This window comes from Scaptodrosophila lebanonensis, unplaced genomic scaffold (genome assembly GCF_003285725.1).
Source record: "Scaptodrosophila lebanonensis strain 11010-0011.00,11010-0021.00 unplaced genomic scaffold, SlebRS2 tig00000214-arrow-arrow-pilon, whole genome shotgun sequence".
NCBI lineage: Eukaryota > Metazoa > Arthropoda > Insecta > Diptera > Drosophilidae > Scaptodrosophila > Scaptodrosophila lebanonensis.
Genome location: NW_022060617.1, coordinates 346,126 through 372,204, shown reverse-complemented (window position 1 = coordinate 372,204; position 26,079 = coordinate 346,126).

The following is a 26,079-nucleotide window of genomic DNA, read 5'->3' as shown; positions in this document are numbered from 1 at the left end:
GTCGGCTTCGCTGTCTTCTGCATTCACCGCTTTCAGATCCCGCACGTGTGCCGTTCTACCTCTGCCGCCCGCTACTGGTCGCACACGCACTATAACAGGGGATATGAATGCCCGCACTGTGAATGGTCCATCGAAGCGAGGCGCCAGCTTGGCCGCAAACTGCTCGGCTGCGTTGGACAGGTGATGTTGTCGCACGAGCACCTCGTCGCCCAGTTTGGGTCGCCACTCGCGTCTCCGCAGATTGTACTGGCGTGCCTGATCCTCGCTGGCCACCCCTTGGTTTCTTCTTGCTATGCGGGCAACAAACTGTAGCAGCGTCGCGTGTGTTTCTGGGCTACCTGGTGCTGCCTCAGGGGCATCAGGATCCCTGCCGTACAGTGTGTGTGGGTGCCGTGGTTCTCTTCCAAATAGGATGAAAGCCGGTGAGTAGCCCGTTGCGTCTGAAATTGCTGTATTAATGGCCAATTGTGCTTCCGGCAGTTGTTCGTCCCACGTGTTGTGCTGCCCGTCCGCCAGCTGGGCCATCAATGTTTTGACCGTTCTATTGGTCCGCTCAGTGGGATTCTCCTGAGGTGTGTATGGTGCCGTCAGTTGTTGCTGGATGCCTGCCTCGGCGAGGAACTGCTTCAGTGCGCGGCTCGTAAACTGGGCTCCGTTGTCTGTAATGAGCTTCCTTGGTGTGCCAAGCCGTGCCAGAATCCGCTCTCGCAAGGCCAGCTTCACTGCCGCTGCCGTCGCCTTGCGGATGGGGACCAGTTCTGCCCATTTACTGAACTTATCGACCAGGACCAGTAGATACGCGTTGCCCCGCTTGGACCGCGGCAGCGGCCCCACAAAATCGGCGCAGACGACGTCCCACGCTGCCTCCGCTGGTTTGAAGCGCATCTTGCCTGCCGTCAGCTGTTGCTGGGCTTTATAGCGTTGGCACAACAGGCACTGGTGCACATACTTCGCTACGTCGCGATACAGACCAGGCCAGTGGTATCGGTCTGCAACGCGTGCACAGGTTCGGCGTACTCCCATATGGCCCGCTGTTGCGTCGTCGTGGCATTCTCTCAACACCTCCAGTCGTAGAGGCGCGGCCACGCATAGCCTCCATGGTGACACCTCATCTTCTCCTAGCACGTGAGCGATGCGGCGGTACAACCTGTCGTTCTGTATGGCGTAATCTGGGTACTTGCTGGGACTCTCCAACACCGCTGCCGTCAGCCGCTGTAACCATTTACAAGTTGGTGCTGCCTCTGACTCCACGTGTGCACGGCCGACCACCTCGCGTGGTTGTCGTGACAGTGCGTCGGCCACCACATTCAAGGCTCCTTTTCGGTACTGGACATCGAAGGTGTACTGCTGCAGCTCCAAAGCCCAGCGTGCGATGCGGCCGGTGGGGCTCTCAATCGAGTTGAGCCAACGCAACGCCAAGTGATCAGTCACGACAGTGAAATGGTAGCCTTCCAAATAGTGTCGCAGTTTTCGGATTCCCCACACAATTGCGAGGCACTCCTTCTCCGTGGCGCTGTAGTTGACCTCCGCTTTCTGCAGCTTCCTACTGGCGTAGGAAATTACGTGTTCGTGGCCGTCTATGTCTTGCGTCAGAACCGCGCCCAGCCCATACTCGCTGGCGTCCGTCTGTAGGCAGAAACGTCGAGAGAAATCGGGGCACGCCAACACCGGAGCTTCCATCAGCTGCTTCTGGATACACTGGAATGCCTCCTGCTGCTGCTTTCCCCAACTCCACTTGTGGCCCTTCTTCAACAGTTCGGTAAGGGGCCCAACCGTTGTGGCGAAATTTGGTACGAAGCGTCGATACCACGAGGCCATTCCAATGTACTGCCGCAATTGTTTTAGATTTGATGGCGGCTTCAGCTCGTGGATGGCTGCTACCTTCTCCGGATCCGTTTGGATGCCCGCCTCCGTCACCAGGTGCCCCAGGTACCTAATGGATTTACGAAAGAATTCGCACTTATCTCGATTTATTCGCAGATTGGCCGCTCGCAGTCGCCGGAACACCTCGCGCAAATTGCTCAAGTGTTCCTCGAACGTCCTACCGACCACCACTATGTCGTCGAGGTATGCAAACGCGTGCGGTGCCATGTCTGGGCCAATGACGCTGTCCAACGCCCTCTGGAATGTTGCGGGCGCAGAATGCAGGCCGAACGGCATCACACGCCACTGGAACAGCCCGCGTCCTGGCACCGTGAACGCTGTATATCGCTGGCTTTCGCGCTCCATCGGAATCTGCCAGTACCCATTCCGCAAATCGATGCTACTTATGTATTTGGCCTGGCGCAGCTGCTCCAAAATGTGCTGGATCCGCGGAATTGGGTACGCATCTGGTTCTGAGCGTTCGTTCAGCTGCCGATAGTCGATGCACATCCTCCAGGCGCCTGTCTTCTTGCGCACCAACACGATGGGTGCGCTGTAGGCACTGTCGGATTGCTCGATGCAGCCCTTTGCCAGCAATTCGTCGACTTCTTGGTTGATCACTGCCTGCATGGCCGGATTCCGGGGGTAGTACCGCTGTTTGATGGGACGCTCGTCTTTCATCCGGATTGTGTGCACCGCCGCCGACGAGACTCCTGTGATGCTCTCAAAGCTTGCCAGCTCCCCCTCGAGGAATCTGGCGGCCGTCTGGGTCTGCTGCTCCGTCAGGTGGGCGGCTATAGTGAGCCCCGCCTGTTCGCTTGTCACCAATGCTGCATGTCGGGCTCTGCGATTTCGCCTCCGCCGTCTGCGTGGCCGTGGATCGTTCGTTCGCAATTCTACAGCTTGACCGCCCACAGTCACCGCCCCGTTGGCCATTTGGACATAATCCAGTCCCAGTGTGAGCTCATCTATGCATCCGGGGAGTGTGAGTAGCGGCAGTACTACGCGACTGTCGCCCACCGTGACCGTCGCCTTCGTTTCTTCACGGACCGTCTTCTGTGTCCCGTCAGCCATGGACACAGTCACGCTCACGGACCGTACATTTCCTCCGTCTGGCGCCCGCAGGCGTTGCGCCAGCCTCGGACTCGCGAAGCTGCGTGTCGCTCCGGTGTCCACGACCGCCTCTACCAGTACACCATCACAGTCTACTGGTAGCGCGGCCGCTACCCTGCGTGTCGTTGTTAGTTGGAATTTGCCTGCGTGGGCTCGCCGACTGTTGATGTGGGACGAGCCCCCCTGGCGTTTCCCGTCGCGCGTCGGCAGCATTCGTTCGCACGCACCCCCATCTTACCACAGTCCCAACAGTAGAGCTGTTGAGAGTTTGGGCACGCGTCCGTACTGTGCCCTCCCATCCCGCAACGTCTGCAGATGGGTGGGCGGCGATACGTGTCCGCTGGGCCAACCGCCACCGGCTGTGGGATCGGCGTAGGGTGTGTGGCGTTCGTCTCATCATTGCCGGCCGCCTGTGACCGTGCTAAGATTGCTTGGTGCACGCCCTGTGCCGCCTGTACGTACCCATCGAGTGAGCTCACTTCTTCGCCTGCCAGGCGGAGATTGGCGCGTATTTCTGGTAGCCCGTTGGCGTGGACAAGTCTCAGCTGCTCCTCTGCAGTCATCCCCGCGCCGCGCATCAGTCGTTGCATCGCTCGGACATACTCGATAGGGCTCTCTGATGCGCCCTGGACCCGGCTGTATGCTTCCCGCCGGCGCTCTTCTATGTGGGGACCCGCTGGATATTCTTTTAGTAGGTCTTGGCGGAACTCGGCCCACCGTTGTACCAAATTGCGCCTTGACCACTCCCACTCCTTCGCCTCGCCAACCAGGATTTCCGGTAACACGGTCACCAACTCATCTAATCGCACGTTCCTTATCTCTGCCTTATCTTCCAGGTCCCGGAGGAACGTTCTTGGGTCCCCGCTGCCGTCGAAACGTACTCCCCACTGTGCCACCTCCGTGCTCAGGGCTCTCCGCTCCGCTCGTGACATTGTCGAGTGGGCCGAACCAGCCGCGGATGCGGTTGACACGGCTGATGTTGGCGCCTGTGGTTCTGCCACCGCCTGCGCGCTTGCGAGCGGTGACGCTGGAGTCGGTGCTGTTGGGTCATCTTCGTCAGGCACATTACCAGCAGGCGCGGTGGAACCGCAGACCTGGCTCGACAGCTTCTGGAAACCATCCTCCATAGCCTGGGCCAACCGGTGGGTGTACTGAGCCAACTCGGCAATCGCTTGTGTCAGGTCCGCCGTTGAGAGCACTGGAGCCACTGTTGGCGTCGCTGAGGCTGCCGTGGGCTCGGTTGTGGTAGCTCCCGGCGAGGCCGCGACCGCTACCGAGATGGTCGGCACTGTCGCAGGAGTTAGCGGTGTCGTGTTTGCCTCTGTCACGACGAGCAGCCCCTCCGGTACGGCCTCTTGTTTCGGGACTCCCAGCCGTCCGCCGGGCACCGGGCTCAACTGACCTGTCGCCGCGGTACGCGACGACACGTTCTCGTAATATGCCGCTAGTTCTTCAAGGCGGGGTCGGTACTCTTCTTGGGCCGACTTCACGAACGTTGCCAGCCGTACCCGCAACGCCTCCACGGTGCCGGTCTCCTCGATGTCGAACTCGCGCAGCACCGTGCTGAGCTCTTCCTTCCGCAGCACACGTATCCAGCTCGTTCGTAGCATTGTAGGTCCACGCTCTCTTCCCTACTTGGTCGGATCTAACCTCAAACTTCTTTGGGGTCCCTGCTCGGGCGCCACTTGTAACGTTGTTACTCTGCCGCGGGTATGCTCGCCGGCCAGAGTATGCTAATATAAATAAGGCACCCCAAAGTGCCGAGTTGTCCAACAAATAAAAGAGAGGCGGTATGCCAAAACTTCTCCACGTGTTTCTTTAATCTAACAAAAATCAAAACTCAAACTGCCCGCGCTTCAGTGCGTGTGGGCCGAAAGCAGAGAACTAACTAAACTTAGAAAGAACTTAAAATTACTTGCCTTCATGGCTTACTGTACTTAAAGTTACTTATGCTTATAACTACTCGTAATGACGCGCGGCTGCCCGCTATGCAACGCGTCGTTACAACGTCAAGGTTTAAGCAACAACAACAACAACAACAGGCGCACTTGTTTACGGCTCTAGCGGCGTTGGACGCAGACGATCTAGAGTTTTCGAGTGGGTGTGTGGATTCTGGGGCAACAACGCACTTGTGCTACGTGCGCACTATGTTTGCGAATTTTGTTCCACATGAGGAAGATGTTGTGTTGGCTGATAGTCATGTCATAAAGGCAGTTGGCAAAGATGACGTCATGCTGAAAACAAATTCAGGGCAGTTAAAGCTGGAGAGTGTACTGTATGTACCAGATATGCAGGGAAATTTCATGTCAGTCCCGCGTGCTATCGAACGAGGCTGCACGGTGAAGTTCGATTAGCAGTTTGCGGTGTTTCGAAAGATGGCGCAGAATTATTGAAGGCCAAGAAGAAGAACAAGAACTTTTTGTGTTCAGGAGCGAACGCAACATGGTTTTCGGTGCAGCACAAAGCATGGCACTGCAGGCATGGACATCTAAATTATGCCAGTTTAATGAGTCTCGTAAAGAACAGGATGGTGTGCGGCATGGAAGAGGTGGATTTCTCCAAGAAGTTGCCTTGCCTGACGTGCATGAAGAGTAAAATACTCACGCAACCGTTTCCAATAGCAACGAAGAGTCGAGCCAGACATCAGCTGGAGTTGGTACATACCGATGTAAGTGGTCCGTTTGGGAAGCGATCACTAGGTGGCTCGATGTATTTCCTGACATTTATTGATGATATGTCTAGGCGCATGTTTACATATTTTCTAAAGTTGAAGGACGAGGTATTTCGAAAATTTGTAGAATTCAAGAACATGACAGAGCGGCAGACTGAGGAGCAATGAGGAGCGACAATGGCCGTGAGTTCATCAATAGGCGATTTGAATGATGAATTCTTAAGGCAGAATGGCAGAATGGCTGTTGCCGAACGGGCAAACCGGACTCTTGTCGAGATGGCAAGAAATATGATTCTCCATGCGAATATGGGAGAAAACCTGTGGGCAGAGGCAGTTCAAACTGCGTGCTATATAAGGAACAGATCGCCAACCGCGGCTTTGGTTGGAAAAACGCCTTATGAGGCTTGGTGCGGCAAGAAACCAAATGTTAAGGATCTACGCACATTTGGGTCAGTGGCAGTCGGCTTGGAGAAGGCTCACCACGGAAAATTTCAGGCGAAGGGAAAAGAATACCGCCTGGTGGGATACTCGCTGGTATCAAAGGCATACAGGCTGTTTGACAAAGAAAAACAATGCGTAGTAGAGAAGCGCGATGTTTTGTTTAACGAGTCTTGCGAAATGACTTGCATCGATTTCCCAGATGTGGCTGATACCCCTGCAGTAGATGTGGTAAAGATTTTGTCACATGGTGGTGATGAGCATCAATCCGAAAGTTCGATTGATGAAGGTTCCGTCAGCGAGGAATATGCCAGCGCCGAGGAGACAGACCAAATGCAGCAAAACGATCGTGAGGTTGGCAATGAGTGCGAGCCAACGCAGATGGAAAGCGTGCGAATTGGTCCAGGTCGACCAAAACTGGTTCGAACAGGCAAACCAGGGCGTCCGAGAAAGGTATACAATGCATTAAATTCATTGCATGCGAAGGAGATACCCTTGCCACAGACGTTCCATGAGGCAACGCGCAGTGAACAGGTTTCATATTGGCAGGCAGCCATGAATCAGGAGTATGCAGTGCTGGTGGCAAATGGTAAGTGGACTCCATCGGATCTACCCAAAGGGCAACACGCGATTGGTTCCAAGTGTACACGATCAAAAGGAACAGCGGAGGCAAAGTGGAGCGCTACAAATCTCGTCTGGTGGCCAAGGGATGTTCACAAAGATACGGCGTAAACTACGAAGAGACGTTTTCTCCAGTGTCGTTATGAAACGATACGGCTAGTTTTGGCATTAGCGACAGAGATGAAACTGTATGTGCACCGAATGGATGTCTGCACAGCGTATCTCAATAGCGAGTTCAGTGAAGTAGTCTACATTAAGCAGCCTGAAGGATTTGTAGACAAGACATGCGCACAGCAGGTGCTGAGGCTCAACAAAGCGATATACGGCTTAAAGCAAACAGGAAGGGAGTGGAATGCCAAATGCGATATTAGATTTACCCCTTGCCAGCTGGAACCATGCTTGTATAAGCAAGACATGGAAGGTAATCTCTGTTTAATACTAATCTATGTTGACGATTTACTTATAGCATGCCAGAACTAAGATGACCTGATGGCGATCAAAACAAAGATTGCAATGAAATTCGAATGCGTCGATAAGGGGTCAGGCGATATAACAATGAACCAGTCATTGTATATCAAATATGTACTGGAGAGGCACAACATGCAATCGCGGCGGATTGCAAAGACATCATTAGATGCAGGATTTCAAGTGGCATGTAATATCGAAGATTGTGTGACTGAAGATACTCAGGCTTATCAATCAGCAATTGGCGAACTGATGTGGCTGGCTCTAACGTCGAGGCCAGACATATACCACTCCGTTGTGAAGTTGGCACAGAGGAGCAAGAACCCACATGGTGAACATGTGGCAGCAGTAAAGCATGTTATGCGGTATCTGGCTGGCACTATAAATATGAAGCTGAGCTATAGTGCATGTGGCGACGCGCTAAGAGGCTACGTTGATGCAGATTGGGGCGGTGACGTTAGTAACCGCAGATCATATACCGGATACGTATTCTTCATGGCAGGTGGGCCAATATCATGGAAGTCAGAAAAGCAGGACTGCGTAGCTTTGAGCAGTACAGAGGCTGAGTATGTGGCCCTATCAGCAGCGACGAAGGAGGCGTTACACTTGAGGCGATTGATCATCGAGATTGGCTGTGGAGAAGCTGGAACATCAACGATATTGTTTGGCGACAATCTGAGTGCACAGAACTTAGCCAAAAATCCAGTCTACCACGCCAGATCAAAACACATTGACATCAGGCATCATTTCGTCCGAGAAGTCATCCAAAAGGGTGATATAGAGCTACGTTATGTTCCAACTAACGACATGATTGCTGATGTCCTCACGAAGAATTTGCCGAAGCAGAAACATTGTCATTTTGTTAAACTATTGAATTTGAATTGTAACTAAAATTAAATGTAACTTGAAATTGTAATTGGCAATGCAAAAGGCTCACATTGAGGAAGGGTGTCGTTAATTGAGTAAACGATACACAATTTGTGCCTTTGCAGCCCTTGTTTTAGTTTTTGTATCGCTTCTTCCCTGACTACTGAAATGTATGGAAGCACTCTGTACATAAAATGTACAAGAGTATATTAGGTTTGCGGGAGCTGAAAATGTAACAGGCAGAGGGGGCGTGGCAGACCCCACAAAGTTTATATATTCTTGATCAGCATGACGAGACGAGTCGATCTAGCCCTGTCTGTCTGTCCCTCTGGCCGTATGAACACCTGGATCTCAGAGACTATAAGAGCTAGAGACACCAAATTTTGCACAAAGATGCCTTATGTGTGAACGCTGTGCAAGTTTGTTTTATTTTTTTTAGCCTGTACCCAAAGGGTGAACGGCTATACTAGTTTTGTGCGCATGTATGTAACACACAGAAGGAGGCGTGGCAGACCCCACAAAGTATATATATTCTTGATCAGGATGAGAAGACGAGTCGATATAGCCATGTTCGTCTGTCCGTCCGTCTGTCCGTTCGCTGCTTATGCTCTGCTTGCAGCGCTGCCCGCATCTGGTGTTGTTGTTGCTGCTTTGGTTCAACTTTGTGCTGCATACATACACGCATATAAATACACATAGACACGTGATGTAAATGTAAAACTGTACATAAACATGTCTTCTATGCATGTATTAAATACATTTTCTTAATTAATTTAATAAATTAATTTTATTTGTTTTAAATAATTTAATTTTTTTTAATATTTTTTTTTATTTTTTCTTTTTTGTGGAGAGTACAGGCTATTTTACTGTCGGGCTTGCTCGACTGTCGCGTTCTACCTTGTTTTCTTTTTGGTGGGAGGTACAGGGTATTTAAGAGTTGAGCTTGCTCGACTTTAGCATTCTTTTCTTGTTTTATCTTTGTTTAGTACATTTGGCATTAGGGTTCTCATTAGTAACTTTATGCAGCAACAACAAATTACAAAGAACGCAAATATCAAATAGTTGGGGACATCATATACGCACACTCACACACAGAACAAGCAACAGTTCGTGTCTATGTGCCGTTCTCTACGTACGGTTGAAAAAGTAAAGAGAAACATGCATGCATGCATATGTACACACATATGTATGTATGTATGCCTGTGTACGTACATATATAGCATGTATGTACATTCGTATGTAGGTATACATTGGACAATCGAGCACTGTTGTTTGATTGTAATAAATAATGTTCTATGGTTTTAAATCAAATTTTTAAAACGAACAAGTAAAAAAGCTAAAGTCGGGTGTCCCCACTTTGAAATACTCTGTACATATGCTTACAATAATTATAAAAAATAAAAAAAATTAAGAAAGTAAAAAAAAATTCAATGATCGATTTTACTTTTCTCGGTATTCGAACTCACGTAAAGGGTGTATAATTGCACATTTATATAGCAATTGCGTCTGTGTGAGTGTATGTATGCCTATGCGCATCTATTCGTGTCTGTGTAAGCATTTTCGCAGTCAACCAAACAGCAACATCAACAACAGCCGCGGGCAGCGCTTGAGCAGCGCTGCAGCAGCAAATATATTTATGGCTATAACTTCTTGTTAAATCGGTGAAACTTGGCATACGGACACATAATTACTAACTGGGGGTATTTGCAAAATTTAGTTCGAAATTCCAAGAATTACGGGAGTTAGAGAAAATCGCATTTGCGGGGGAGAGGGGGGAGGGAGGGAAATTCCAAAATATACATTTTCTGCGTATTCACACAAGGCACCTTGGACTAAAATTTGGTGTTCCTAGGTCTTATGGTCTCCGAGATATAGGCGATTATACGAATGGAAAATCGGGAAAACCCCCATAGGGGGGAAATGGGGGGGAAAATCAAAAAAATAAAACAAACTCGTATAGAATACACACATAACGCATCTTTGTGCAAAATTTGGTGTCTCTATCTCTTATAGTCTCTGAGATCCAGGTGTTCATACGGACAGACAGACAGGGCTAGATCGACTCGTCTTGTCACGCTGATCAAGAATATATATACTTTGTGGGGTCTGCCACGCCTCCTTCTGCCTGTTACATTTTTCAGCTCCCGCAAACCTAATATACTCTTGTACATTTCATGTACAGAGTATAAAAACAACAACTGCAAGTCATTGGCTCGCGCTTCTTCTTTAATTTTGATTATTTACGCCTGTTAATTTCAAAGGCAAAATGCCAAAAGTTTACAGTTACCGTCGCTAGGCAACGACTGTGACAGAATAAGCGTAAGTGGAAAAGAAACCAAATAACGGATCAACGCATTTTATGGTCGCAATGTGAGCAGAAGCTAGGGATGCTCATGTTGAAAAAACATCAATGTTTTTATCGATGCATTGCGATATATCAACGAAAAACATCGAAGTTTTTGTTTTAAATATTATGATCAAAACATAAATCGTACGTTCGCATTATTTATCCCATTGGATGTTGCAAGAAGAGTACTTAGTTTGTTGAGACGCTTGGCCTACAAACAGCTAAAATTAGATCCATTTGTGATATTAAAATCAAAATTTATTTAGTTGGACTTAACAATTTCTTGACAAAGTTGCACTTAGCAGATTTACCGCTTACTTTGTCGTAATAATTCCATACGAAAATTTTTTTCTTTGGTGCCATGATAAGATATTTCGGTAAACAAAATAACACAATTAATTAAATCAGGAATAGCTAAAAGTAAAAGCACTTCCAAACAAGAAAATGCGAACGTATGCGTAACACGTATACATACAGCATGCAACAGACATGATTCTTTTGGCTTGGCTTGGCTGTTCAATTAGTTTTCTTCAATTATGCACTAAAAATAAAAGACATTAATTTTTTAAAAACTAAAATATCTTATCTAATAAATAGACAGAAATATTTCAAAGTTTAATTTAATGCGTGTGCTCAAAGTTTACATTTTAAAGTCAAAGATAAAACTCGCTTTTCGAAGCATCGGACCAAATACATCGATTTATGATTCGATATGGACCTATTCAATATATCATAAAATTTCGATACATCGTAAGCATACATTGATGTTATATTGAACATAGATGTATATCGCGCATCCCTAGCAGAAGCTGGATTCAAACGTAAAATGAATTTTGACGAGAGCGGTCGCATTTTGCCTGAGGATGCAGGGCAGTGGCTGCAGCTACTGCAACAGCAGCATAAAGCACACCAGGTGAAACTGCAGCAACAGCAAATGTGGCACAGCCTTTTAGTGCCCCAACAACAGCCACTGCAGCTCCAACCACAGCAACTCCAGGCTCTAATACAGCACCTGCAGCCCCAACAACAACAGCAGCCCCAACAACAACAGCAGCCCCAACAACAACAGCATCAACTACATCCCCAACAACACCGACCTCAACAACAGCCATCCTACAATCATCAGCCACAGCCCCAACAACAAGCACAACAACTGAAAAAATATAAAATTAAAAATCAAGGTCAATTGATTAAAACCTTGATTAACAAGAGAGAACGCTACAGTCGAGCAAGCCCGACAGTGTAATACCCTGTACCCAGGTAAGCTTTCGTCACTGAGTTATGTGCGCACATAGCAGCAGCAAAAAGAGGAAGAAGAAGAGCGAACTTGTTGCTGCAGTTTGGGGGGGTTGTACTGGCGAGAATTTGTTTCGCTAATAACTTTTCTTAGAATCGACAGAATTGAATAAAATTTTAAACAACAGTAGATATTTATGTATAAATTATGTGTGCAAAGTTTGGTTTAGGTAGCATTTGAAATGTGGACGCTATTGACGAAATTCTGCAGCGGGGGAAGGGGGGGAAAATTAAAAAAAAAATAAATAAACTCGTCCTTACTCGGACCTAGGAGAATCTGGATGCCAACTTTGGTTATTCTAGCTTTTATAGTTTCTGAGATCCTCGCGTTCATCCAGACGGACAGACGGACGGACATGTCTAGATCGATTTCTCTCGTCATGCTGATCAAGAATATATATACTTTATGGGGTCGGAGATGCTTCCTTCTGTATGTTACATACTTTGCACAAACCTAATATACCCTTTTTACCCTACGGGTACAGGGTATAAAAAGCACCTGGCCTAGATAATATCACAAACTTGGTCTTGCGCTCTTTACCCCATAAAGCTATCCTATTCTTGGTCAAATTGTTCAATACTATGTTGCGTCTGCGGTATTTTCAAAAAAATTGGAAATGTGCTGCAGTGACCATGATCCCAAAAAGTGGCCGCTCGTTAAGCCAAATAAACGACTACAGGCCAATCAGCCTGCTTTCGTCACTATCCAAACTGTTCGAGATTGTTATTATCGAACGTTTAAATGATGTGCTTGATAAGTGTTACATTATTCCCAACCATCAATTTGGCTTTCGCAAAGAGCACAGCACCATCCAGCATGAGCATCGTATCGTCAATCATGTGCATCGAGCCTTTGACCACAAACAATGCACATCTGCTATTTTTCTGGATATCGAACAAGCGTTCGATAGGCTTTAGCATACTGGTCTGTTATATAAATTGAAAAAATTCCTGCCGTATCCATTATTTGAACTTTTTCAATCATATCTCTCAAGTCGCACGTTCTGTGTAAAATAAAGGGGCTGCGTCTCCTCAATACGTCCTGCTCTTGCTGGAGTCCCACAGGGAAGTATACTAGGTCCCACTCTTTATAACATCTATGTCAGTGATATGCCACTCCCTATCGTTCACAAATGTTCGCGTAGCGAATGTCTTATTGCTACCTATGCAGACGATACTGCTATTTTGTTTAGCGATCCTTCCCCACACACAGCTACCTACAATATGAGTAACTACCTCTGCACTTTCTCAACAGCAGAAAATCCTCCTACATGTCGTTTACGTGGCGTACTGGTAGAATGCCAGACGTCAGTATTGACAATATCGTTATTCCTAAGTAATCCTCTGTCAAATATTTGGGCTTACATTTAGATGGCAAATTGCTATGGAATACGCATGCTAATGTGATAAAAAAGTCACTTTTGGGCAAACTCCAAAAATATAACTGGCTCATAAATTCACGGCTAAGTACTAAAAATAAACTATTAATTTACAAACAAATCATCGCGCCAACTTGGAAATATGGCATTAAATTGTGGGGATGTGCGGCAAACGTCCATATCCGAGCCATACAGATTATTCAAAATAAAACAAGTAAAAAAGCTAAAGTCGGGTGTCCCGACTTTGAAATACTCTGTACTGTTGTGGTATTAATCGTATGGTTATCGGAGTTAGTCCACCCCAATGTAATTAAGTTATCGATGTAAGAAGTATGATCACTAAGAAGACATTCAGCGTTAGAGACAAGCAAGAGCAACACGTGACTTTATATTCATCAATTATTGGAGGTATAACAACTTCAGAAGTGGGATTGCCCCCAACAAAAAGCGCCTGCAAGTTTATGTGCCGAAAAATTTGATATTGTTGTGCGCGACACTACGGAATTTTTTCCGAATAAGTCGTCGCATATACACACACAAACATTGAATTGGAGTGATGACTACGTGAGAGAGAAAGAGACAACCCTATTGCTTTGACGGTTGGTATTGTATTGAAAAGGCGGCAAACATTGTGAAATTGCGGGAAAAATCGTTTAGTCCCTAACATTGTAACATGAACAAATACGAAATTATTGCTTGGCTCAACTTGAATAACGTCGAATTTAACCCAAGTGCTACATTGAGACAACTTCGTCTATTGGCAATTGCACACGGCTACACAACCATTAAATTTCTTGGCGACAGCGAGAGCGCATCATCGACCTTGAATTCAAGCGCAAACAGTGAAATGGATGAAAATACAATTGTGGAGAACAAATTGGTAGAGGCAACGCCCTCAACGACATCAAATCAAAATGCCGATCGCCTTCTCGAAATTGAAGCTGAAAAAACAGTTATAAATGCTGAAATTGAATTGTTCCAATTGAAGAGTGCGCTTATGGAGTTGCGTCAGAGCTCTGGCAAACCCAGTGCTGAATTCAGTGACATTGTTCATGCCATTGTCCCATACCCTGGCTCCGATGCATATGACGCCAAAAAGAGGATTGCTGATTTCGAACGGATTTGTGACTCTGTGAACGGTGATGACGTTTTTAAGCTTAAATCCGTTCGGCGACTTATGAAGCCAAATTGTGAAGCGGAAATATTCTTGCGCATTGATCAGTCAACAAATTATGCTGACTTTAAACAACACTTTCTTCAAACATTCAGCCAACCGTTCTCAGTATTGGATGTCTTAAATCTTTTGAAGACAACTATGTTCATACCCCAGAAGATGTCAGTTCTTGGATACATTTTGCAAATGCAAGAGATCGCTGCCCGTGCTCCCATTGGTGAAGAAGAAATAGTACAAGTCATCATAGAAGGCCTTCGGGATGAATCGCCGGACATTGCTATCCTGTACCCGGCAAAAACAATTGATGGCTTGAAGCAGTTGGCACGTCGATATGTTAAGTTACGTCAGGCTCGTCGTGGCGCAGCTGCTTGTGATGCAGCAAAGAAGAAACCAATCGCAACCAACATGTTGCGGTGCTACAATTGTTCAGCGTATGGTCACATGTCATCAGCTTGTACGGCTCCGAAAAGGTTAAAAGGTTCCTGTTTCCAGTGCGGGTCAACACAACACTTAATCAAGGATTGCAAAGTAAAGTCATCAGTTCCTAATAAATCTATCGCTTTGGCAGATGACCCCAACCAGTTGGAATTTGAACGGGCAAACACGGTCCCAGAAGAAATATCCATATTGAATTCGGTAAGAATCATTTTTGACATTGCCACATCGCATTCTCCTAAAACTTGCCCATCTCTTCTTGACACCGGTGGTGCTATTAGTCTGACAGTCGGAGCTCCCCGCCCGATTAATAAATAGAGGCATTGAGAGTACTTCATACAAAGGACTAGGTAATTTTCGTTTATGCACCTATGGAAAAATTTTGGTTAAAATTACATTTCGCAACATTACAAATGAAGTATTGCTTTACGTTGTACCTAACAGTTATTTGCCGTATCCAGTTCTCTTATTCTTATTTTTGCATCATGAACCAAAATCACCAATTATCGAAATTGCGGAAAATAAAAATGGCTTAAAAGTTTCCGATAAAATTCTGCATTGCATTTTTAGTTCAATCAGATCAGATAACATTGTTGCAAGTTGCGAATCATGTGGTTATATTGAAGGTTATATTGAAATGAATAATAAAAACATGCCTATTGACTTGACTGAAACTGAACATTTTGAAAGTGCTATATTGAATATCAATATTGATGATATTGACAATTGTATTATTAACCCACTGTTGGATAAAAGTAAAGAGAAAATTATTGCTAGCACCATTGTTAAAAATTATTTGCATTCCGAAAATATACCTAAAATAGAGCACGAATATGAAATGAAGCTAAGAGTTCAAAAAGATACCCCAGTGTTTTCAACGCCACGTCGAATTTCATATAATGATCGAACGGAAGTAAACAAAATTGTAGAAGAGTTGCTTTCTTTGGGACATATACGCGACTAGCAGGTATTGCCCGTCTTAACCCGGCTCAATATAATGTTTCCAATTGTATTTATTTTGTGTGTGGATAACCTACCCATATGTTTTCACCTTATAAGTTACCAGTAGGAAGGCATTTAAGGTATTTAAATGAACATTTTCTGTTCTTGACAAAAAATTGTTCAGTAGTCCGTTACATTTTTGTTCTTGCCAAACTATTTCGTTCAACGAACATGACCACTATAACTAATATTTTTATAACCTGTACCCAAAGGGTACAAGGGTATATTAGTTTACTGCGAGTGCACATGGAACACACAGAAGGAGGCTTGGTAGACCCCACAAAGTATATACTTGATCAGCATGACAAGTCGAGTCGATATAGCCATGTCCGTCTGTCCGTCTGTCTGTCCGTCTGTCTGTCTGTATGAACGCAAGGATCTCCGAAAGTATAAGAGCTAGAATAACCAAACTTGGTATACAGATTCTCCTGAGACCGAGAAAGGACGAGTTTGTTCATTTTTTCTGATCCACCCCCCCACTCCCCCCCTATTAACGATTTTCTATAACTCCCGTAATTCTTGGAATTTTGAAAGTCACATTAGGTTAGTAATTATATATCCGTATACCAAGTCTCATTATGATAGAATGATCGGAAAGAAAGTTATAGCCATATAACCAGGCTCAATGCACACATACATACATATGTACAAGTACACAAACACGCATAGACACGATTCTGATGTAATTGTAAATGTATGTATGCATGCATGGAATATTTTATATTTAATTAGTTAATATTTAGTTAATTAATTAAATTAATTTAGTTAATTAATTTAATTAAATTAATTAATTTATTTAATTACTTTTTTGTGGGGTGGTACAGGGTATTTAAGAGTTGAGCCTGCTCGACTTTAGCAATCCTTTCTTGTTTAAAGCTCGTTTTCCCCCCTTTGGAGCTAGAATTTTCCAAAAGCCTTTCTTAGTGTGCTCCTACACTATGATGGATACTATGAAAGGATACTTGAGTCCAAATTTCATATTTTACCGTTTGGGCTGTGCGTTGATCACCAATTAGTCAGGACAAACTGTTTTATATATAGAGATAACGCAACGTACGCAAGACGAATGTACTTTTATACATATGTATGTATGTATGTACATACATGTGTACAAATGAACATTCACACATTAGTGTCTCACATTTTGCTTTGGCTACTTCAACCGTTTGCACGCAACTACACGAACAGCTGCTTGTATGTATGTATGTGTGTGTGTGTGTGTATGTATACTTAGTTGTCCCCAACTGTTTGATATTTTGTATTGTTTGTTCTGCCTGCATTTGTAAAATGTATATTTTAAAAATCGTTAAATGAAAAGTTGTAATTTTAGTTACGTAGATTATATTACCAAAATTTGAAATCGATCGGACAAAATGTATAACACAAACTTTTCATTTGAAAAAATGAATAAATATTAAAACCCCAATAATTCAAGCTCCAACAAATTTCGAAAAACCGAGTATGCAGTTTTGTTTGTATTCTTTTGTAGATTATAAAAACCAAATTTAAAGTTGATCGATTCAGAAATGCAGAATTTTCAAACCAACTTTGGAGCTACTGTTCCTCCCTTTGGAGCTCGAATTTTCCAAAATTCCTTCTTAGTGCTCATCTACACCATGAAAGGATACTTGAGCCTAAATTTCAGTTTCCTAGCTTTTACCGTGTGGGCTGTTGATTGTGTTTCAATTTTTCCACGGAAAACCCCCCCTTTTTCATACCCCAGAAAAAATGGTGAAAAACCAAATATACAGTTTTTCTTGTATTCTTTTTGAGAGTATACAAACTAAGTTTGAAGTTAATTGGATGAAAATTATAGATTTTTCATACAAACGTTGGAGCCCGTTTTCCCCCCCCCCTTGGCGTTCGAATTTTCCAACACCACTGAAGACAACATGTGTCCAATTTTCAGCCTCCTAGCTTTAACCGTTTGGGCTGTGCGTTGATTGCACATAGCTTTTCGTTTATCGAATTTTCCACCGGAAAATCATTATTATTTAGGCCGCAGGAAAAATATTGAAAATCCAAGTATACAGTTTTTTTTTGTATTCTTTGTGAGAGTATACAAACTAAGTTTGAAGTTAATCGGATAAAAATTGTAGATTTTTCATACAAACGTTGGAGCTCGTTTTCCCCCCTTTGGAGCTCGTATTTTCCGAAACCCCATCTTAGTGCTCACTTTCACTATAAGAGGGATCTTGTGTCCAAATTTCAGCTTCCTAGCTCTTACCGTTTGGGCTGTGCGTTGATTGCCAATCAGTCAGTCAGTCAGTCAGTCAGGACAAACTGTTTTATATATAGAGATAGTTCATCTCCATATTCGTCAGCAATTGTATTGGTAAAGAAAAAGAGTGGCGAAAAAAGAATGTGTATTGACTATCGACAATTGAATAAAATAACTGAGAGAGATGGATACCCACTCGCTCGCATTGACGATTGTCTAGAAAGATTAGAAGGAAATTCATACTTTAGCATATTGGACTTAAAGAGTGGATTTCACCAAGTTAAAATGGCTCCGGATTCCATTAAATATACAGCTTTTGTCACGCCAAATGGGCAATATGAATACCTTAAAATGCCATTTGGATTGAAAAACGCACCTGCTGTCTTTCAGCGTTTTATCAATTTTGTTCTTCAGCCAATTTTAAAAGAGGGTAACATTTCAGTTTGCATGGACGATATTGCTATAGGTACAAAGACTTTTGAAGAACACGTTATATTATTGGGAAAAGTATTGAAACGTTTAGCAGAATTTGGATTGGAAATAAAACTAAAGAAGTGTAAATTTTGCTTTTCAGAAATCGATTTTCTAGGGTTTACAATTAATTCCAATAATCTCCAAATCATGAGCACACATTGGCTATTCGACATTACCCTATACCAAAAAATGCGCGCGAAATTGAAAAGTGCCTGGGTCTGTTTTCATATTTCAGACGCTTTATTCCGTCATTTTCAGGAATAGCTAAGCCTCTTAAAAATTTGACAAGACCAGGTGTTCCATTTGAATTTTCAGATGATTGCTTAAATAGCTTCAATTTTCTATGTACAGCATTATCTTCGCAGCCAGTGTTAGCTCTATACAATCCGGAAAAACAAACCGAATTGCACTGTGACGCCAGTGCAGATGGTTTTGGTGGAATTTTATTCCAAAAACAGGACGATGGAAAATTTCACCCAATAGCTTATTTTTCTCAAGCAACAACAACTGCGGAATCCAGATGCCACAGTTTTGTATTAGAAACATTGGCCGTGATATATTCATTAAGAAAGTTTCGAATATATCTAGAGGGTTTAGACTTTACCATCTTTACAGATTGTAATGCAGTGTCATTAACATTGAACAGGAAAAGTGTAAATCCTAAAATAGCACGATGGGTAGATGAAATAGAAAGCTATCATTGCACTATAAAACATCGAAAAGGAAAATATATGAATCATGTTGACGCACTAAGTAGGTGCTTTGAGCCTTTGATTAGCATTGAAGACAATCGTTTTGATGAGCAGGTCATATCTCTCTTAGACAGCGATAATGCAGATCTTCAATTACAAATTACACAAAATAGAGACGAAAATATATCAAGGTTGAGAGACCAACTCGAAATAAAAAATGTAAAATCGTTTGTGCTTGAAGATGGATTGGTTTATAGAAAAGTCAAAAATGATCTGTTATTACTTTACGTGCCAGCGGAAATGGAAACCAATATCATTCGAAGTGTTCATGAAAAACTGTGTTATATAGGCTCCACCAAGTGCATTGCCGAAATTAAACGGCTTTATTGGTTTCCAAATATGGAGAGCAAAGTTGAACATTTTATAAAAAATTGCTCAAAGTGCATAATGTTCAATGTACCAAAACACGCAAATCATCGCACACTTCATAATATTCCCAAGGTTGCAATGCCATTTGATACTATACACGTGGATCATTTTGGTCCATTACCATCTATTTTGTCTAAAAAGAAGCACATATTTGTCATTATAGACGCATTTTCCAAATTTGTTAAGCTCTATTCCGTTAATTCAACAAGCACAAAAGAAGTCAATGGATGTTTGAGTAAATACTTTGAGTATTATAGCCGACCGAGACGAATTATAAGCGATAGAGGAAGTTGCTTTACATCTTTGGAGTTTAATGAGTTTTTGCTTAATAACAACATCGAGCATGTAAAAGTTGCCACAGCGTCGCCGCAGGCCAACGGCCAAGTAGAGCGTATAAATAGAATTTTAAAAATGATGCTTGCAAAAATATCGGAACCTATCCAACACTCTGATTGGTACAAACTATGCAGTAAGGTTCAATATGCTATAAACAACTCAGTTCAGTCAAGTACAGGTCAAACTCCAGCTATTCTATTATTTGGTGTGCAACAAAGAGGATGCGAAATCGATAGCCTTAGTGAATATCTTGACGGGAAAACAAATTCTTATCACAATTTAGACCATGTGCGTAAAGCATCATTTGAAAAGATTCAAGACAGTCAGGAAAGAAGTGCAGAATCATATCGTTAAGCTCATAAGCCTCATAGGACATTTTCCATTGGTGATTTCGTGATCATCCGAAATGTGGACACAACAATAGGCTCCAATAAAAAATTTACACCAAAGTATAAAGGTCCTTATATCATTAAAAAAAATATTGCCTAACGATAGATATGTTGTAAAAGATATTGAAAATTGTCAAGTAACACAAATCCCGTACGAAGGAATAGTAGAAGCATGTCGAATAAGAGATTGGGCAGACTGGCGAGATAATGTCAAAGATGGTTCCGAAAACATTCAGTCATTGCTAAATGATAATTGATATTATGTCTTGAAATTATTAATTTAAGTTAATTCTTAAGTACCAATGTAAAATTACTTTTATTTCTTGATCGAGGCGATCAAATGGTCAGAATGGCCGAGTTGTTGTGGTATTAATCGTATGGTTATCGGAGTTAGTCCACCCCAATGTAATTAAGTTATCGATGTAAGAAGTATGATCACTAAGAAGACATTCAGCGTTAGAGACAAGCAAGAGCAACACGTGACTTTATGTTCATCACTTATTGGAGGTATAACAATATACATATGTACATACATATAAAACAGTTTGTGCTGACTGATTGGTGATTAACGTACAGCCCAAACGGTAAGAGCTAGAAAGCTGAAATTTGGACTCAAGTATCCTATCACAGTGAAGGTGCGCACTAAGAAGGGATTCGCTGCATAGGAAGGAAACCCAGCTCTAAAGTTTGTTTGAAAAGTTTGTTTTGTCCGATCGATTTTAAATTCGGTAATCCGTAATTAACATAACTACATATGTGCATACATACATACAAGTATATCTACAAATTTACATTCAACGATTTTCGAAATGTAGAAATATGTTTTTCACTTTACAAAAACAATAAAAAACAAAGAACGCAAATATCAAGCATTTGGGGATTCACAGTCACACACTCACATACATATGTACAAGTATGTATGTATGTACATACAAGCAACAGTTCGTGGAGTTGCGTGCAAACGATTGAAATAACCAAAGCAAAATATGAGACGAATAATGTGTGAATGTATGTACATACATACATATATATGTATGTATGTACATTCGTTTTGCACTGACAGGCCAAGAAATTTAATTTAATTATTATTATTGAACATTTTTAAAAGTAATTTGTTGTTTTGTAAATTTGGCATTAGGTTCTTCATTTAGAATTTTTATTTTCGTTATTTTTATAGCCTGTACCCAATGGGTGAAAGGCGCAGGCATGTAACACACAGAAGGAGGCGTGGCAGACCCCACAAAGTATATATATTCCTGGTCAGGATGAGAAGACGAGTCGATATAGCCATGTCCGTCTGTATGAACGCAAGGATCTCAGAAAGTATAGGAGCTAGAATAACCAAACTTGGTATCCAGGTTCTCCTAAGTCCGAGAAAGGACGAGTTTGTGTTTTTTTTCTGATGCACCCCTCCACTCCCCCGCAATTCGTGTTTTTTCTTATAACTTCCGTAATTCTCGGAATTTTGAAATCAATTTTGGTAGGTACATCCAGTTAGTACTAATGTGTCCGTGTGCCAATCATCATGATATGTCAATTCTGAAGAAAGTTATAGCCATAAGTAAAATCGCTGCTCATGCGCTGCCTGCAGCTTTGTCGGCAGCGCTGCCCGCAGCTGTTGTTGTTGTTGCTGCTTTGATTCAACTTTGTGCTGCATACATACACGCATATAAACACGCATAGGTACGTGATGTATGCTGTTAAAACTGAACATAAACATGTATTCTAATTTAATTTAATTAATTCATTCATTCATTTTTATACCCTGTACCCAAAGGGTACAAGGGTATATTAGTTTTGTGCGAGTACACATGGAACACACAGAAGGAGGCTTGGTAGACCCCACAAAGTATATATATTCTTGATCAGCATGACAAGCCGAGTCGATATAGCCATGTCCATCTGTCTGTCTGTCTGTATGAACGCAAGGATCTCCGAAAGTATAAGAGCTAGAATAACCAAACTTGGTATACAGATTCTCCTGAGACCGAGTTTGTTCATTTTTTCTAATCCACCCACCCCCCCCCCCCCCCCACTCCCGACCTATTAACGATTTTCTATAACTCCCGTAATTCTTGGAATTTTGAACTAAATATTTGGTAGTCACATTATGTTATATGTATATCCGTATACCAAGTTTCATTATGATAGAATGATCGGAAAGAAAGTTATAGCCATATAACCATGCCCAATGCACACATACATACATACATATACATATGTACAAGTACACAAACCCGCAAAGGCACGATTCTGATGTAAATGTAAATGTATGTATGCATGTATGGAATATTTTATATTTAATTTAGTTAATTAATTAAATTAATTTAGTTAATTAATTTAATTAAATTAATAAATTAATTTAATTACTTTTTTGTGGGGTGGTACAGGGTATTTAAGAGTTGAGCCTGCTCGTCTTTAGCATTCCTTTCTTGTTTTTAATAATTTAATTTTTTTTTTAATTTTTCTTTTTTGTGGAGAGTACAGGCTATTTTACTGTCGGGCTTGCCCGACTTAGCGTTCTATCTTGTCTATTAATATTTTTACAAGAAAATCATATTATTATTATGAATTAAGAATATAGAATTAATATGAAAACATTAAAACAGATATTTCCTTAAATTTAACCAAAATAGTGTTTTTAAAGCCGGCTTGTTTTATAGCTTATTTTGCCTTGGATTTAGCTTTTTTAAGCTTTTTTTTGGCAATCTAGCTGTTTTTGCTCACAAAATTATGACAACACTGGGTTGCAGTCCGCTAATAAGAAGTGTGCTAGCTGTTCGGCAATGAACCGAATAAGAGCTGTCGCACTTCGGCTAGCCCGACTGGGAGCTGTCGCATTCATGCTCTCTGTGGGCGAATTTCAATTCATATGCGGAGAGGAAGTCAACAGAGAAGGTCGTTCCGTGCCTCTTATGCTCTTTGAATGTGCGTACACATACATATACAAAAACATATTTATGTATTTGTACATTTTGTTTTTGCTGTTTTGCGAGCAGCAGCTTCAATTTCCTTTTCAGATTTTACCTGCTACATTCTCATGAGAATTTAATACACAGATGGCAACCATCTTTTGTCACATTGTATTTTGGGATGCGTATGCAAGTGAACTTTGTCAACAGTGTATGGTTTTCTAATAATGCCTATAAAAGCACACATACGTACATATGTACATATGTATGTATGTATGTGTGCAAATGTAGTGTTCATATGCAGACAGTAGCCTTGACATTGTCATGATTTACATCATCTTGTATTTGTGCACAAGCAATTTTGTTGATCGACTATTTCCTATTTATACTCTGTACATAAAGTGTACAAGAGTATATTAGGTTTGCGGGAGCTGAAAATGTAACAGGCAGAAGGAGGCGTGGCAGACTCCACAAAGTATATATACATATGTCTGTCTGCCCGTCTGTCCGTATGAACACCTGGATCTTAGAGACTATAAGAGATAGAGACACCAAATTTTCCACAAAGATGCGTTATGTGTGTATTCTATACGAGTTTGTTTTATTTTTGTGATTTACCCCCCACTTCCCCCCTATGGGGGTTTTCCCGATTTTCCATTCGTATAATCGCCTATATCTCGGAGACTATAAAACCTAGGAACACCAAATTTTAGTCCAAATGTATATTTTGGAATTTCCTCTCCCATGCAAATGCATTTTCTCTAACTCCCGTAATTCTTGGAATTTCGAACTAAAATTTTGCAAATCCCCCCAGTTAGTTATTATGTGTCCGTATGCCAAGTTTCACTATGATAGACCGATTTAACAAGAAGTTATAGCCATAAATATATTTGCTGCTGCTGCGCTGCTTAAGCGCTGCTAAATCAAGCGCTGTAAATCAAACTCACGTCTTATTTTCATTAGAGAATGGTGTATATTTTGTGTAATTGCAAAATCGAGTACTGAGGGCGTAGTGCCACTGTGAGGAAAGTGGGTAGGCTCCGCTGTTATGAGCACGTTTGCTGTGTTAGATGCCAAAATAGTGTCAGCTAGTGCACGATCACGAGGGCAGCTTCTGAAATTTCCCCAGAGCCTATGTTTTGCATTCCAGTCCCCACCAATCAAGAACTTGTTTCCTAACTGGTTGAAGACCGAACTGAAAAAGGCGTTAGCAACCATTTGGTTTGGGGGCCAGTAGCAGGCAATGTAATGCTGCCGATGTATGTGTTTACGAAAATACGGGAAATTTGTGCATACTCTTCAGATTAAGATGGAAGAGGTTCAAACGGAATATTATGGAAGCTGACCTACCAGCAGCAGTACGAGTGTAGTCAGGAATTGAAATTTGTAAGTTAGGAGAGAGCTTAGTCTCTGAAATTAGCATAATATCTATCATATTAGATTTAAAAAATAGTTCAATAGAATACGACGAATGCCGTTTGCGTTCCAAATAGCTATTTTTAGAGATTCACTACTCATTTTGATTTATGAATGAGCTCAAAACAGTGGGCTGATTTGAGTGGGCAACTAGCTGCTCCGTCCTGGCAAGGGAGGCAGCCAGTTGCGAATGTAAAGATATAATTTGAAAACTCATATTTAACATCTGGTTTGAAATAAATGTTCTACCTTCGTTCTCAGGAAATCCATGAAGAAAGTCTTAATATTTAAACTTAAGCATAATGACTTTATTTTTTATTTATCTTAACCTATTTCATAGTTAAAAAACAAATCGCGTTTAGCAGTTTCTTAGGCTCCTGTCGATATTTACCAACTGCACGCAACTTCTATTATTTTCCATGATCGGAAAAGTTTCTTCAAATTCAGATTCGTTACCATTCATCCACGACCACGAATATCGTGCACTACACCGGCCTCAGCTTCAAGCTCCGTAGCTCGATCCTTGAGTTTGGAATTCCGCGGACATCTAAAGTCGAGCAGACTCAACTCTTAAATTCACTGCACTTCATGTTATTTCACAAATACCCATAAAAAGTGCTGTTCAAAGAAATAGTAGTGTGTATTTTAAACTTAAATTAAATTAATTAATCTTAAATTATTCTTCATTCCTTTATTATTTAATACAGCCTGGCGGGGCATGGAATTTAAAGGGTCCTGGCAACATTTCAAAGGGATTTGAGTCTATGCCTCTTGAGCAACTGTTGCTACTACTCTATTGACATCCCCCACAAATTTTCTATGGGACTTAGGTCCGGAGACGGCGCTGGCCATGGCATTACGTCAATCTTTTCCGAGGCAAACCAGACTTTGGCAAGTTTACTGCTGTGTTTGGGGTCATTATCCTGTTGAAACGTCCACTTTAAAGGCATTTCCCAACTGGCATATGGTAGTAGTATATTCTTATATATTTCCACATATACCGTTAATCAAATGGATCCTGTGCCACCAAATAAAACCACTTTGCTCTCGTCCGATTACAATATGTTTCGCCACCGTGACTAATAAATCGACGTCGCACTGTGACATCACTAATCGGCAGATTCATCTCCTTTTTATCATCTTAGATGATGCTAAGGGCTGCATCTTGCTGTACCGCATAATGCGCCTATCTTCTGAAACTGTCGATTTACGTTCACGACCTCGATTCTCAGCCTTCTTTTCATATTTTATAGCATTGGATATCATAGTGGCACTGCATCCAACCATATTTTCAATGTCTTTATAAGTTCGACTCGCCTTGTCATTCTGATCACGCCTTCTTCTGCCTGTTACATAAATTCGCACAAAACTAGTATAGCCTTTTGCCCTTTGGGTACAGGCTATAATAATTAAAGCAAACTTACTGATTGCGTCTTTATTTTAAAAATTTGTTATGATTTTTCGGCTTTTTGGTGTACTTACTCCCAGCACTACTATTTCAATTAACAGCAAATTTGGTGTGTATACGCGGAACATCAT